At 42.2% G+C, this 16,960-nt stretch overlaps 1 protein-coding gene across 3 annotated transcripts in view; it reads right to left on the minus strand.

The window, feature by feature from the left end:
• Window positions 1-16,960, minus strand: part of LOC146617625 (filamin-A-interacting protein 1-like) — a 60,125-nt gene that overhangs the window by 25,099 nt on the left and 18,066 nt on the right. The gene's annotated exons all lie outside the window — the stretch shown is intronic.

The following is a 16,960-nucleotide window of genomic DNA, read 5'->3' on the forward strand; positions in this document are numbered from 1 at the left end:
TTGGTGATACAATAACAACAGGTGACTCATATAAATATTTACTCATCATCTAAGCTTTAGATGTCCAAATGTTTCTGCAGCAGGCTGTAAAAATGTTCATTTCTGCTGAAAGTTGAACATTTTAACATGAGAGTCTATGGGAATTGGCTTTGGGAGCCAACCTCTAGTGGCCATTATAGGAACTGCAGCTGAGTTGAGTTGGTGAGAACTAAGGTTCATATCTTCATCATATTGGTTTCATATTGCAATCATGCAAACATCCCAAAGAGCATCATGTCACATTCTCACATATGCGGCTTGCATTACCTTGTATTTGACAATGATTGGTTTGTAGGTGGAACTGTGCAAATGATGTTGCTCAGTCATCGATTAGACAATCACCAATTGAATGAACCAAGAAAAACGATTCACATTCCTCTCAGGACTTTTTACATGACTCATGAGAAAAAGAAAAACAAGATATAATACAATGAATTAACAATTTAGAAAGGTTTAAACACTTTTTCAAACAGTTTGTTTTTTGTGACCCTCGTAGACAATGAGGACATTTAAGTATCCTTAGTAGGAGGAAGAAGTCACATTCATGCCTCAATTTATGAAACTGCATCCTGTAACGAGGTTTCTTAAACCCATTAATGGAAAGATCTTGGAGAAGCTCGCGGCTCTTCAACGGTAAATCGATACACCTGATGACCAGTGATGGTCCATCCATATTAAGTGACCATATTAAGTTAACTTTAAAAAACAGTTTAAAAAAATATTCCCATTCCAAAATGTTATGGGACAATCTCATTGGCTTACAGAGTGATGATGTCACAAGGACAAAAGGGGAGTGAGACGCAGCATTTTTAGTTGATTTGTTCACAGCAGTTGTGTTCGCAGCCTTCAAACGTTTGACCAAAGATACATTTGGAAACCTTCTCAGAGTCGCTGTGTACAGACTATGTATCCACAAAAACGCCAACTAAGCAAAAAAGATTACGCTGCCTGAGGTGATACATTTCTCCAAGAGAAGAAGCAAAGCTTGATGAAGCGCTGGGAAAAAAATAAAGAAATCCTCCAACAGAAGGAAGAACAGGACAAAAAGCAGAGAGAAATGGAGCGCAAATTCAAAGGCGTGGAGGGAGAAAACAAAGTGCTGAAAGTCAGGCTTGATCAAACACTGTGAAACAATGAAGAGCTTCTTCAAGAAAAAGAGCAACAGAAGAAAAGACAGGAAGAAGAAGAATTTATTCTCCAGGACTTTGAGAGGAAAAACCTACAACTGCAACAATTCTGTGATGAAATGAAGGACAAAACAACTGAACTGAAAGGAGAAAAGGAGAAAAGGAAAAACTGGAAAAACGATGTTCAGAGATGCAGCGTAGGATCAACGGAATAGCGAGAAACAACTCAGAGCTCATTAAGGGGATGTTGTTGAACTTCAGTGACTTCAAGCGTGAAAACACAGAAATGCAGGCACAAAAGCAACAACAAGAGAAAGTAAATGAAGACCTGCAGCGTACGCTTCAAGAAATCCAAAGAAGAAATGAGCAGTTAGAAGACATGCACAACAAAGCACAAGAGAGAAGTACAGACATGCACAAGATGACTCTAATGCACGAGGCAACATCCAAAGAACTGAGATAAAAGCTTGAAGACACACAAGCAACATTAGAAGATGTGCAGCAAATATACCAGAAACCCGAGAAGCAAAATGCTGAAACAACTGATGAGTTGAAAATCCTCATCCTGGAGAAAAAGGCGCTTGTGGAAAAGTGCCTGAAAAAAAGCTTCCACTTGTTCCAGAGGAGGGACATCCCCCCCCAGCCTGGTTCTGCCAGATGTTTCCGCCCGTTAAAAGGCAGTTTTTCCTCCCCACTGTCGCCCAGTGCTTGCTCAGAGGGGATTGTTGGGGTTTTCTCTCCTTTACCCTGTTTTTTTATTTACTTGTTTCTTTAACTTTTGGTTCTTACTTTGTTTTACCTTGTTTCTTTATTTACTTGTTTGTTGAACTTTTTTTCAACTTACTTAACAAAATAATAAACCAATTGAATTGATCCTTTCAGTATTTTTCATCTTATCTTTATATAATTTTTCCAAAACAATTTCAAACAATCAGATCTGTCTTTTATTTTCTTGTTGAAACCTCATAAATGGTGAACTAGGTGAAAGCTTTTCTGCTCTTTGCAGTGAGACAACAGAAATGCAATGATGGCAGAAAAAAGTCACACTTTGATGAGCCACAATTTAAGCTTTACTGCTGCACTGAATACTGAGTTTCGTTCTTTGTGCATTTTCGATGGGGGAAAGCTTTGGAGAGCCGGACCTTCCCATGTCTGAGCAAATCTCCTCTACGACCAAAGCCAGGTTAAACTATTGTGCTCACTGTGAAAGTGAAAAGTAGCTTCGGCATCACATCACAGGAAGATAAATGCAGTCACCTGGCTGTGACTTCTACCTTCATTCATACGCATAATAAAAAAAAAAAACAAGTTACAACCAATTGAATCTGAATGAGGCCAAAGTTCATGATGTCTGGATGAAAGCAGGTCATGACTAAGCCAAAGAGAATCCTGGCAGGCCAGAAGTAGCAACCACGTTACCGATACCCGTTATTAATAGTTGTTTCAGGGTAGATGCCAAAATTTCCCATGTGTCAAAACCACAGAGCTGAAAAGAAAAGGCTCAACCAGGGGGTCAAAATCTAAAGCCAAGACAAGCTCATCTCAGTAGCTGGAGGTCCAGGTGTCAGATGGAGAACATTTCGACAAGTTCAGGGAAAGAATCTGATCTTAAATCCATTCAGATTATATCCGCTGCCCCAAATCTGGATTTAATCAACATATCATGGATTCCAAACCACAAATATGGTGTCACTCCACATTAAAAAGTGTGCCTTGAATCCGGAGTCAGTCCGTATGATTTATTCTTCTTCTACCCTTCATCTGGAGTTAGTTTATATCATAAAATTAAATACTGAATTTGGATTAAAAATGAAGAGTTCAACACTCAGAATGTGCAGTCAATCCATATGATGAATTCTGATGTGATTCTGGAGTCAGTTCATAGGATGAATTCTCTATCGTCAATCTGGAGTTAATCTATATCACAAGTTCTTTAATCTGAATCTAAAGCTGGTTCATTTACACGTGACTGAAGCATGTAGCTCATGTTTAAGAAAGCAAACAGCAGTTCACAGTTTTAACAGTTACTCTTATGTCTGTCGTTGAGAGTAAAACAACTATTGCACCACAAGACCATAAAAACAAGCTAAATTCTAGTTATGCTAGTAAGAAGTTGAGATAATAAAATTCAAATTCGAAGGATATATTCTTTTAACCTGTAGAGTTTTATTTTGTTAAATGCTTATTCTGCCAGTCTGCATTGAAAAACTGTCCCAGGAGGAACTGCTTGAGCAGCGTTGATGGTACTGTACATAGACACAACATTAAAACACCAACACAATCTCTCCCACTTTTTCCTATTTTAGTTCAGATATGACACTAAATGCCCAATACGAGTGTGTCATGACTCACAAAGGATCCACAGGCAGATCACCACCAAGAAAAACACATTATTTCTAATTTTTGTGTACTCTTGGCAACAAACAGACCAAAATTTAACCAATAGCATAAAATCGTTGGAAGTCAGAAAGTTTTTGTCCACAAGGTTTAATTTCAATCCTAACTCTGAAACCTGCACTGATATCAAGCTCACAGGACAATGAAGCTCCTGGGACATGTTGCTGACGTTCAGCAGGCCTTTCACTGGAAGCGGCGCGTACGGCGTCTGTAAGCAGAGATGCTCTGTTTACAGGTCATGTTGTTTTCATTTCTGTTGCTACATGTCACATCAAAGACTTTTGCAGGCTTCTGATGGACTCTCACTCGTCAGATACCGACACATTGTTGCACCGAGTCCCAGATAAGTAAAGCCATCCCTATAAACAGTTTACCTCCCCAGAAGGAGCTCTGAGTCATGATTTCACTGTGACCTTATCAGCATCACATCCTGATGAAGCACCGATGAAAAGTCTACTCAAAGAGTTTTCCATCACTGAACGTCTTCAGCACAGAAAAACAGATTTATTTCTCGAGTATTATTAGAAACCTCTTCCTCTTTAATGTCGCCTGCAGTGTGTCGTCCACCATCTGTAACTTTCCAGAACTGGTGATCTCACTTCCACATACAGGGAGTGCAGAATTATTAGGCAAGTTGTATTTTTGAGGAATAATTTTATTATTGAACAACAACCATGTTTTCAATGAACCCAAAAAACTCATTAATATCAAAGCTGAATGTTTTTGGAAGTAGTTTTTAGTTTTAGCTATTTTAGGGGGATATCTGTGTGTGCAGGTGACTATTACTGTGCATAATTATTAGGCAACTTAACAAAAAACAAATATATACCCATTTCAATTATTTATTTTTTTACCAGTGACATCAATATAACATCTCCACATTCACAAATATACATTTCTGACATTCAAAAACAAAACAAAAACAAATCAGCGACCAATATAGCCACCTTTCTTTGCAAGGACACTCAAAAGCCTGCCATTCATGGATTCTGTCAGTGTTTTGATCTGTTCACCATCAACATTGCGTGCAGCAGCAACCACAGCCTCCCAGACACTGTTCAGAGAGGTGTACTGTTTTCCCTCCTTGTAAATCTCACATTTGATGATGGACCACAGGTTCTCAATGGGGTTCAGATCAGGTGAACAAGGAGGCCATGTCATTAGTTTTTCTTCTTTTATACCCTTTCTTGCCAGCCACGCTGTGGAGTACTTGGACGCGTGTGATGGAGCATTGTACTGCATGAAAATCGTGTTTTTCTTGAAGGATGCAGACTTCTTCCTGTACCACTGCTTGAAGAAGGTGTCTTCCAGAAACTGGCAGTAGGACTGGGAGTTGAGCTTGACTCCATCCTCAACCCGAAAAGGCCCCACAAGCTCATCTTTGATGATACCAGCCCAAACCAGTACTCCACCTCCACCTTGCTGGCGTCTGAGTCGGACTGAAGCTCTCTGCCCTTTACCAATCCAGCAACGGGCCCATCCATCTGGCCCATCAAGACTCACTCTCATTTCATCAGTCCATAAAACCTTAGAAAAACCAGTCGTGAGATATTTCTTGGCCCAGTCTTGACGTTTCAGCTTGTGTGTCTTGTTCAGTGGTGGTCGTCTTTCAGCCTTTCTTACCTTGGCCATGTCTCTGAGTATTGCACACCTTGTGCTTTTGGGCACTCCAGTGATGTTGCAGCTCTGAAATATGGCCAAACTGGTGGCAAGTGGCATCTTGGCAGCTGCACGCTTGACTTTTCTCAGTTCATGGGCAGTTATTTTGCGCCTTGGTTTTTCCACACACTTCTTGCGACCCTGTTGACTATTTTGAATGAAACGCTTGATTGTTCGATGATCACGCTTCAGAAGCTTTGCAATTTTGGGACTGCTGCATCCCTCTGCAAGATATCTCACTATTTTTGACTTTTCTGAGCCTGTCAAGTCCTTCTTTTGACCCATTTTGCCAAAGGAAAGGACGTTGCCTAATAATTATGCACACCTGATATAGGGTGTTGATGTCATTAGACCACACCCCTTCTCATTACAGAGATGCACATCACCTAATATGCTTAATTGGTAGTAGGCTTTCGAGCCTATACAGCTTGGAGTAAGACAACATGCATGAAGAGGATGATGTGGACAAAATACTCATTTGCCTAATAATTCTGCACTCCCTGTACACTTCACAGAGCAGTCATTCAGAGAGGGGCGAGGCACGGTGCTTGATTAAAGCTCCTCATTTTCTTACGTTATCAGTGTCTCCCATTCCACCCTTTTTTCAACAGAATTATATTCTGGTTATAAAAACATTTCATTTCTTTCACATGTGGCCCTGCATGAAGTCATGAACGACTGCACAACACCTCTGACATGTAAGCAGACATGCATAAGTTTACTAGAGCTTTACTAAAGCATAGGGCCAAGGATGTACTCTAATGGAAGCAACCACTTCGATGAGAAAGTCCTCCACAATACACTACAAACGTAAATAAATCAGACAAAACTGGGTCCTGAATAAACAGTGTTTCCGATTTTCAGTCCTCTGTTGTGAGCCATATTTCTGGACACATGATGAGTCTAAGATGTTCTCTGATTTACAAGACGGTGTGGATAAAACCTCTGACAGCTGTGGACTGACACATGAGACTGTGTGGATGAGTGGAAGCACGGTGCTTAAGAAGATCGTCCAATAATGACAAGGTCACAGCATTGACCCTGTGATCGACAACTGTTTCCAAAGCATTTTAGGAGATAATCTTTAATGTGAGCACTTCTGTTGTGTTATTAAATAATAACCCTACATTTAATGTAAAAGTCCAGATTTAAAACCTTTTGTGTCACATAAGAACCCCAAACATGAAGTCAGGTAGGAGACACTCACTAATGTTGCCGACAGGGGTTAGCGTGGGATAGCTTGGAAAAAGGCACTAACTCGTGTGCATTGAAAAATTGAAGTTTTTAAGTCTGTTGATGCTGCACGAATGCAGCGCTCTCTGATCGGGGGCAGGTGTAACTTAATCTGAGGCCTGATATGTCACTCATGTGCTATGCAGCCCGCTAACAGTGTAAATACAGCTAATGGGCGTCCTTGCAGCAGTCTCAGCTGTTTGTTTGGTGAAACTTAAAGAGGTATTTTTAGGGTGTCCCCACTCATGTCCAGGGTCCAACAAGGGGAGACTCTGGGGCTATCACTTTATGAGCCATCAGCAATCTCAGAGATGCCTGAACCTCAACTTCGCTTCACAGCTGCAGCTCTCGCACACATCCACAACAGCATTTGTTGTAAACAAAGTGCCCGTTAATCGGGCGAGCTTGAAGCGCCTCCAAGTTAGCAGAGGTCACATTTGGATGAAAACACCAGAGCAGTTAGCAAACAGCCACCGGCTCGGGTTTCATATTGTAAAGATGTGTCCGGGAGTAAATATAGATCATACTGACAACTTCATGTGGTCTCTTGTTCATTAAATGGATTAGAAACAAACACCACAAGTGCTGTCATGCAAACACAAACCTGACAAAGTTGGGAGACTATGATTTACAAATGATTTGCAAATCTCAGAAACCAAAAAGACCATAGAAAACATATCAAATGTTTAAATGTACCATTTTGAAAAAAATATTTTGAATTTTGAATTTTAAGGCAGCAACACATCTCAAAAAAGTTTCCAACTGTGCAGCATCCCGTCTTATTTTAACATTAGACTGCATACCTCTGTGAGCTGAGGAGAGTAGCTGTGGACTTTAACAGAGGAACGTTGTCCTGTTCTGGTCTGAGGAGGATTCTAGCTGCTCAGCAGTCCTGTCTCTGCTTTGTCCTGTTGTGGGTTTCATGATGCTCCAGATGTTCTCAGCTGGTTGAAGGTCTGGACTACCTGCAGACCAACTCAGCACCCGGACTTTTCTCTTACAAAGCCGTGCCGCTGGAATAGATGCAGTCTGTGGTTTAGCATCATCCTGCTGTAATATGCAGGCCTCCCTAAAATCGCACATCATCTGGATAGGAGCATGTGTTGCTCTAAAACCAGTATATACCTCTCAGCATTGATCCACCCCCACCATAGCATCAGAGATGCAGGATTTTGAACTGCGCACTGATAACGAGGAGGATGATCCCTCTACTCTTTAGTTTGGAGGACCTGGTGTCTTTTTTGGGATCCTCTTGGGATCCTCTTTGCCTCAGTCCATTTTAACAAGCTTTGGTCCACAGGAACCGGCGCTGTTTCTCCATCACAGTCACAGTCAGTCTGGCTTCTTCACTGCATGATGGAGCTTTAACCTGCGTGTGTGTGAGCACCACACTGAGCAGTTCTCAGACGGTGATTCCTGAAGTGTTCCTGAGCCTGTGCGCTGATCTCCTTCCAGAGTCATGTTTTTAATGCAGCGCTGCCTGAGGACCAAAGATCATGAATATCTATTATTGATTCTCAGTCTTGTTCTTCATGCACAGAGCTTTAACCCGCCCTAACCCCCACCAACTGCAGTTTTCTTGGCTGATTCCGAAAACACTTTTTTTAGATTTTGAATTAGTTTATGGACAGTGCATCTGCATATATGTTGGTCATTAGGCAAATGTACTGAAACCTGCAGTCAGCTGAGACTGAAGAAGCCACTTGGATGGATGATGAAATGTTCCTCCCACTGAAAACGTGACATCCAGATGAACTGAATCAACTTTCTGGGATTTCCTCACCTGGATGATGGAGCATGCATCAAGACTCTACTGGACAGTAAGGAATATACTTTTTTCTCGCATGTTCATCACTCTTACTCTCGTCTGGATTATTTTTTGGTCAGCAGCTCACTGCTGTGTGACATTTCAGACACTGAGATTCATCCTATAGCTGTCAGCGATCATGCTCCTGTATCTTTAACACTAATGCACAAGAATAATACTACGCCAAGTAAAAACTGGAGATTTAATATATCACTACTTAAAGATGAAGACTTTATTAAATACTTTAAAAAGGAATGGACTTCATATTTAGACTTTAATGACACTCCCGGAATATCTGCTTCTGTTCTATGGGAAGCAGGGAAAGCTGTGATGAGAGGTAAAATAATTTCTTTCTCATCACACAAAAAGAAAGAAGAAAACAAAAATATTCAGGAATTAGAAAAAAACATCAAATCACTAGAAGAAGCCTACGCGTCCCACCAAGATCAGGAAACATTGAACAAAATATGTAAAACAAAACTAGAATTAAATGAAACTATTAATAAAAAAACACAATTCCTTATACAAAGACTTCGCTTGCAGAATTTTGAACACAGTAACAAATCAGGTCGATTTCTAGCTAACCAGCTAAAAATAAATAAAGAAAAAATAACTATATGTGCTGCTAAAGATTTATCGGGGAACACAATATATGATCCTGGAAGAATAAACAACATTTTTAGGGATTTCTATGAAACTTTATACTCACCACAAATAAACCCATCTAAAAATGAAATTGATCTGTTTCTTGACAACGTAACTCTTCCAAAATTACTAGACAGTCAAGCAATGGAACTGGATTCGCCACTGACGCCAAGTGAACTCCAGGAAGCCCTGATAAGTATGCCCAATAATAAGGCTCCAGGTCCAGACGGCTTCCCTGCAGAATTCTACAAAGAATTCTGGACAATTTTGGCACCAGTATTCCACAGCATGTTGCAGGAAATCGAGGAAAATGGCAGACTACCACCAAATATGAATTCTGCCAACATTAGTCTCCTGCTAAAACCAGGCAAAGACCCTTTATTTCCCTCAAGCTATCGTCCAATTTCTCTTTTAAATGTAGACCTTAAAATAATCTGCAAAGCTCTCTCAAAGAGATTAGAGAAAATGACCCCCCTCTTAATTCATCCTGACCAAACTGGTTTCATAAAAGGTCGGCACTCCTCAACAAACACTCGTAGATTACTTAATTTAATAGACTACTCATACGATAAAAACATCGAAACCATAATATTATCTCTAGATGCAGAAAAAGCATTTGACAGAGTTAATTGGAAATTTTTATTCGCAACTTTACACAAATTTGGTTTTGGAAACTCTTTCATAAACTGGATAAGAATATTATACAATTCCCCAACGGCTCGTATCAGAACAAATGACCAGACATCCCCCAGCTTCTGTCTCCTGAGGGGCACCAGACAGGGATGCCCACTCTCCCCTTCACTTTTTGCAATTTTTATCGAACCTCTAGCAGCAGCATTTAGACAGGCTACAACAATTAAGGGCATAAAATGTAAGAACATAGAACATAAAATCAGTCTCTATGCGGATGATGTGTTGCTTTTTCTGCAAAACACACAAACCAACCTCTCTGAGGTAATTACTTTAATAAACTGGTTTTCAAGAGTTTCAGATTATTCAATTAACTGGCCAAAATCTACAGTTCTCCCCATTAACTGCTCCTTCCATAATTCTTCCTCTGCCCCACTGCAATCCGGAAATATTAAATATTTAGGTATTAATGTCTCTCCTAAGCTTTCAGACTTAACTAAACTAAACCACATCCCACTTCTAAAGAAAGTATTTTTGATGATCCCTAACAAACCATCACAAGATTGGTTCAGATCTCTGGATTCATATATTTCCAAATTCCTTTGGAAAGATAAACCCCCGCGTATTAGCTTAAAAACGCTACAAAGAACCAAGGATAGAGGAGGATTAGATCTGCCTAATTTTCACCAATACTTCTTAGCCAACAGGCTTCAGTTCATCTCAGAATGGTTAAAACATACCTTCTTAGTTGAGCCCTGGCTAGATGTTGAACAGGCACTATGCAAGGATCTAGAGATTTCAGACCTACCATTTATTAGCTCAAACATCAAAAGACATGAATGCTTTAAAAGTATCAACATCAGCTTTTCTCTAACAGCATGGTGGGAGTTTCTAAAAATAACGGAGTCTTCATTAATCCCATGCAAACGTACACCTATCTGGAATAACCCTGACATATTACAAAACAATAATATGATTAATTTCCCAGAATGGAGTTGTAAAGGAATTAAATACTTAGAACATATATTAGAGGGAACAGAATTTATTCCATTTGACAGACTAGTTGAACAATATGGGATCAACAAGACAAGGTTTTTAGAATATCAACAAATTAAATCCATAGTAAAAAAGAAATTTAACCTCAGTCAAGTTGAATTACAAACACCACTAAGTGCGGCACATTTTCTTACTCTTAAATCCCCCAAATTATTATCTAAAATATACAGAACACTTTCTAAATTAGATGAATCAATATCCCTTCCTACTGCAAAGTGGGAAGCAGATTTATCAATCAACCTAGACCAAAACTTCTGGTCTCAGATTTGCTTAAAAACTTTTAAATTAATTAAAAATCCCAGTCTGCAATTAATACAATACAAAATACTTCATAGAGTGCACTATACAGGTCATTGGATGTTCAAGATGGGCTTTACATCTTCCAACAACTGCTCACACTGTCAAGGCAATACACCAGACAATTACATCCACGCTCTTTGGTTCTGTCCACCAGTGCAAAAGTTTTGGCGCGAGATATGTGAAGACTTATCAAAATGTCTGAAATGTAACATCCCAACTTCCCCCTTAGTGTGTCTACTGGGCAGCTTAGATAATGTCACTTCAGAAAAGAATATAGCCCATATGATCTTCACTGCCCTATGCATAGCCAAGAAAACAGTCCTCATGAACTGGAAAAATAAAAATAATCTTAATTCTAACCAATATAGAAATTATCTATTAGATTACATTAGTCTTGACACAGCCTCTGCCACCACATTAGATCAATTGCTCTGGGCCCCTTTTATCAGCTCCATCACCTAGTGGGGGTGGGGGGTCATAGTTTGGTCCCGCCTTCACTGTTGTGATTGGTGAGGGGGTAGGGACAGGCTTAGGGCGTCGGGGGGTTCCCCGGAGGCATCTTCCTTGGGGGGCTCAACCCGGGGTAGCGGTCACGTCCGGTTGGGGGCTCTGTTGGCTCTCAGGTGACTGTTTCCTCGCGGCTGCGTGCAGCGGGGCTAGGATGAGGGTCTGTGCTGACGGACGTGGGTTACTGACCTGGCAACCTGGCTGCCCCTGGGTGGGTCCGGGATGGGCGTGAGGTTCTGGGGGCGCTCCGTCTCTGGGCTGGGGCCCGGGCCGGGCCTCGGGGGCTTGGGTCCTGGTTGGTGTGTTGCCGGGGTTGTGGGCGGGTGGGTGCATGGGGGCCCGGCCCTGGAGCAGGGTGCCGCCGGTGCGTCGAGCCGCCTGGGGGGCTCTTCAACTGGTGGGGGGGATGGTCACATCTTGCAGGAGCTTTCTTCTCTTCAGGAACTCTCTGCAGGAGGGGGAGATACAGGAGAGGTGGAGGAAGATCTCAGCCTGGGCGTTTACCGTCTTATGTAGTCTGGAAGATGTGTGGATGGTGGGGTGGGTGCAGTTTTCTCTGTGGTGGGGTTGGGTGGACTGTCCAGGGCTCTGTGGAGCCGGAGGGCGCTACTGCACTGGGCCTGGGCCCCCCTTCCCTGGCGGGTCGCGAAGGGTGGGAGTGCCTACTGGGGTCAGCGGGGGAGCTGGCCCCAGGGAGGGGTTACCTGCCCCTCCCTTCCTTCCCTCCCCATCTCCAGCTGCCTCCCTCTTCCCGCTCCTCCACAACCACCCACACATGCAGGGCCTTGGAGTGGGGGTATGTCACCAGGGTGCAGAGGAGGCTACCCCCCCCCCCCCCCCCCTGTCCCCTTCTGGCTGCCTCTGCCTCAATTTTATCCCACAACTTAGACATTCACATTATTCACACTCTCATTACACATACATATAGGATCTTGGGGGTGGGCACAATCACGGAGTCCAAATTACCATCAGGGTATATACCTCACCCCTGACGTCGTTGCCCACCTCTCAATTTTAAATACACTTAGTCATTGAGGGCTAGCAGGAGGGACTATGCGCTTACCTGCTGCTCCTTGGCAGGTAGCTCCATGCCCTCCTGGGTTTTAATTGCACCTTAGAACACATATGCATCAACACTACAATGAGCGGGTGGAGGGAGGTTTGGAGTCTTCTCCCACCCCCATTCTCTGCGGCCTGCTGGAGCGGGAGGGCTAGTAGGAGGAGTTGGCCGTCCGACTGCGGTCTGGGGTGTGGGGCCTCCCTGCTGCTGCGGAGTCGGGGTGGTCTGCCTCTCCCCACCGCAGGGAAAAGGGTAACACCACCTGGGTCTGGGTGCAATTCCCCCCTCCAGGAGCAAGGGTACCTAGACCCGGTTTGTAGAGTACGCTTGGGGAGTGTGATTGTGTGTACAGCGTCTCTTTATGTCTGTCTCCACGTTGGTTGAGTGTGGAGTGAGTGCATATGAGAGCATGAGGGTGGGAATGGATGTTTGTGTCTGTGTGTGCCTGTATGTCTGTGTCTATATGTCAGGTTGGGTATCAGACGCCACCTCTCTGGGGACACCTCAGGCCCTCCAAGGTTTGGAGGCCTATCTCCACCCACCACCACTTCCCCTGCCGGTGGCGGACTCCCTCAGGTGTCGGTGTGTTGGTGGTTCTTTGTGTCTGGGGGTGGGCGTCCGGGTACACACCGGCTCACTCCTTGGCGGCCGCTTGTCGGGGCCTGGAGCCTGGGGCTCGCTCGGGCCCCTTTGGAGGTGGGGTGCCCCCGGCCTCTCGGCCTGGGGCTCGGTCACTCAGGCGCAGCTGGGGGCCGGCGGAGCTCACGGGCGCGTCACTGCAACTCCCCCTGACTTCTGCTCCGCGGCTGCTGGGCGAGCCCTCATCTGGGACTCTCCTCAGCTCTTACTGGAACAGTGGCGCGGCTGCCCCTCTGTTGGTCTTCCATGGTCTCTTGTGTTCTGGGGGCCTCTGGATGTCTGGAGTTTTGATCTCCTCCATACCCGCTTCACACCCTGGAGGACGGGGCTGTGGCCCCCCCACACTCCCTAGCAGATCATTACATGGAGAAACCTTTGGAATGCAAGCATGCTGATCCACACAGGTATGCACACATGGGTATTCACAGACGCGGACTAAAGCTTTCTTGGCTGCTGCCTCAAAGCACACTGTGCGCTGTCTATCTTGCGTGCTGCACAATATCGTTTATTATTTAGTAAATATTGATATCTATGACTAGCTAGTTTATTGTGATGGTGCTTTGTTTTCTCTATTATTATGTTGCTCTTTGTTGTTTGCTGTCTCCTCTGTTTGTTTTTTTTGTTTGTTTTTTTTTTTTCTCCATACAGGTGACCCAGGAGTTCTTTTTTTTTTCTCTCTCTTCCCCCCCCTTCTCACCGTCTCTTCTCCCCTTTGGTTTTCTTTCTTTCTCTCCCCCTCTTTCTCTCATTCATTCCCCCTGTCCTATTTATTAAAAAAAAAAAAAAAAAAAAAAAAATGACAAAGGATGAACTGAAGCTCTGCCATCATGTAATGTCGCATACTGCTGTTTCTGATGTCATTTTAAAAAAAAAGAAAAAAAAAAAAAAGACTCTACTGGACAGGAGTGAAGCTGTTTTTGTGTGAACACTGCGTAAAATGTTTATGTGTAATATTTAAGTTTCCTTCTTTTCCACTCTAGCTCTAATTTTGGTTTCTTTAGTTTTGTGTGTGTTGCAGGGTGGATTAAGAATATAACAGTAACGACAAGAACAAGTTTGTTTATGTGTGAAGCAGAGAGTATAATTTTTTCTTAGCTAAACTTCAAGGATAGATTAATAATTCCAAATGCTGATGAACCAGGAAGTCACATGAATCTTTTTGTGAAAAATTTGAATGCAGTCTTTCAAAGGCTGTTTGACCTGTTTGTGAAGCTCAGACTGCTGAACATAATATTTGAGTAGCTAATAATCACAGAGGTGACTGCTGATATTTCATCAGAAGCTAACTTTCTCGTCCACTGGCAGCAGTAGCCGTTGCCTCACAGATCTCTCACCACTTGCTCTGTTTTACGAGCTCAGCTGTGAAGAAATAATCCTGCGAAAAGTCCGTGGCTTCCTGCCAGCTGAGCTCACAAACCTCTGGATTCCCAATAAAACTCCATCCTTTACTATGTGGGATTCGGCTCATACTGAAGAGGCAAAGAAGTGTTTATTTGTGTAAGGCCTATCAATAATGCAAGGCCATTCACAGCACTTTATACAAGACATAAAAAGGATCACGGGGGTGTCATTAAAAGATGTATGGTTCTGGTCTCCTTTATAGAGAAAGATAAGTTATGATGAAATGAACACTGGAGCAGTATCATAAAAATCACTGAGGTGAGCTGCAGTTCCTCTGATGTCCACTAGAGGCTGGCCAGACAGGGAGTCGGTCTTCACAGACGATATGTTAAAATGTCCAACTATACAAATAAACACGTGAATGTGAATTATTGTGTGACTCATCCAGGGAAGGTTTTAAATTAGAGGTGTGTAATTTGAGAGACGATGTGACAACGATCCACACAGAGAGTTTTTCTGCAACACAGCGTTAACGTCACAGAAACCACGCAGACATTAAGTGTTTTACTAACATTACTAAAACAATATATCACACATGGGGTGATGTTATAGTATAACTTTGTATTACTTTTATTTGTTTTGTAATATTGTTATAATGGGATCTTACCTGTTCATGTTAGTCTTACATGATCTGACATGTTTACTGAAAATTTCCTGAAAATTTTATTACTATTATTTTTGTTTTTGTTTTGACTCCCACTGTTTTTATCCATTTGTTCATTTTACCCAGTGTGGTAAAGCCTTCGTTCTCTTGTATCTCTCTTGACCCCCTTTTCCATTAGTACCAACTTGGATCGACTCGCCATGTCAACAGCGTAATAAATGACTCGCCCTTTGTTACTTTGTCTGCGTGTGAGCCCTGGATTTGTTTCCTGTCCATCACACTTAATGACACAAAATTTGCTTGTAGGGTCTCAAAAATGATTGCAGTGTTGGTGGTGCATTAAAGGTAGTCATTAATATTTTAATGAAGTTCTTTGATTTCATTCTTCTCTTAGCATTGAAATGTTAACGACTGACGTCACAGTGGCTATGTCCACCTCTTATACACAGTCTGTGGTATGAACCCACTTTTCCCTGTGGGTAAAATTTCCTGCACTGCAGACTTGGCTCATGTTAGCCAGTCAAGTCGGGTGGGGTCACATGCACTCAAATGACCTCACAGTAACTCTGCTCCAATCAAAGTGCACTTTCTCTAATTTGCTGTCACGCATACAAAAATCCCCACATAAATTGACCGTGTAACACAAAAATCAAAGCACTAACTCAGCGTGTCATTCTCCGCTTCAGTCCATGGAAAATCACTGAGCAAGGCAGGCTGGGATAAAATGCTTGACTAATATCAGCCCATCAAGCTCTTGTGCTTATAATAGTGACACTTACAGTTGGTTTCAGCGCTGCTGCAGGCTCATATTACCTCCTTATTACCAGGCAGTCAAAGCCACATCAGAAATAGAACAATTATAAGCAGCACTCGACAGCCAGCACGTGCCCTTACAACCACATCCTTAATGCTGTTTCTATACCTTCCACATATCTGCTTAAATTAGCAACTTTCTTGCTTTGACCTTGTCCTGAAGTCACAGATATGACAAGCAAACGAGCAGCCAAGGTGAACTCATCTTAATGTTCATGGTTTTTGACACAGCCATTATTCAGCCTTAGTTCACTTTATTAATCAGCATCCATCATTTTAATCAGTGGGTGATTTTAAAAAATAATCTGTTGGACAAACTCTGATAAGGTTTTCTTGAGATGCCATATGGATGAATCTGATAGCATGAAGGGTCATTTTTTTACACTTAACACAGCAAATAAAAGACACAATAATCCAAACCTGCTCCAACATGGGAACAGCTATTCATGGATAACTTGGACTATGACAGAATACATGCACATCTGGGCAGTTCACTGAGGACACAGATGTTGCTGTTATGAAGGAACATTAATTCACTATGAATGCAAACTGTATCCTTACTTAATTTAAATTACAAGAATTTGTAGGTTTTTATAACGTTTTAAAGATTATTTTATTAACTGCTCACTGAGGAGTATAGCTTCATACACTTGTTTTATTTAATAATTTATACCTGGTTTTTCTAAGTTCAGACACGTTTGCATTTGCAAAGACAAAGACGCTTTGCAAATCTCAGCTTGCATAAAGTGAATCTTAAGTGTGTGGCTATACTGTCAAGTTCAGGTGACTGATCCTTCTTAAAACAGCACACTCAACCAGTGTGAGTAAAACTTATCTATATTTTTTCTTACGTAAGTATTTCAGTGTTTGAGTCGGTATAAAAAGAAAGATATTTGTTACCTGTTTTACTTGTTTTTATTGAAAGTATACTTATTTTCATACTTCAAGCCTGAAAAATTATTAACCAATGTTTCCTACACTTCTAAATTCCTACATAGACCCAGAGAATCCTACACAAATCTGCAGAAAAGGAGACACGTAAA

This window comes from Diplotaxodon limnothrissa, linkage group LG15 (assembly GCF_057381915.1).
Source record: "Diplotaxodon limnothrissa isolate DT_005_m linkage group LG15, D_limnothrissa_male_GT1.1, whole genome shotgun sequence".
NCBI classification, from domain to species: Eukaryota; Metazoa; Chordata; class Actinopteri; order Cichliformes; family Cichlidae; genus Diplotaxodon; species Diplotaxodon limnothrissa.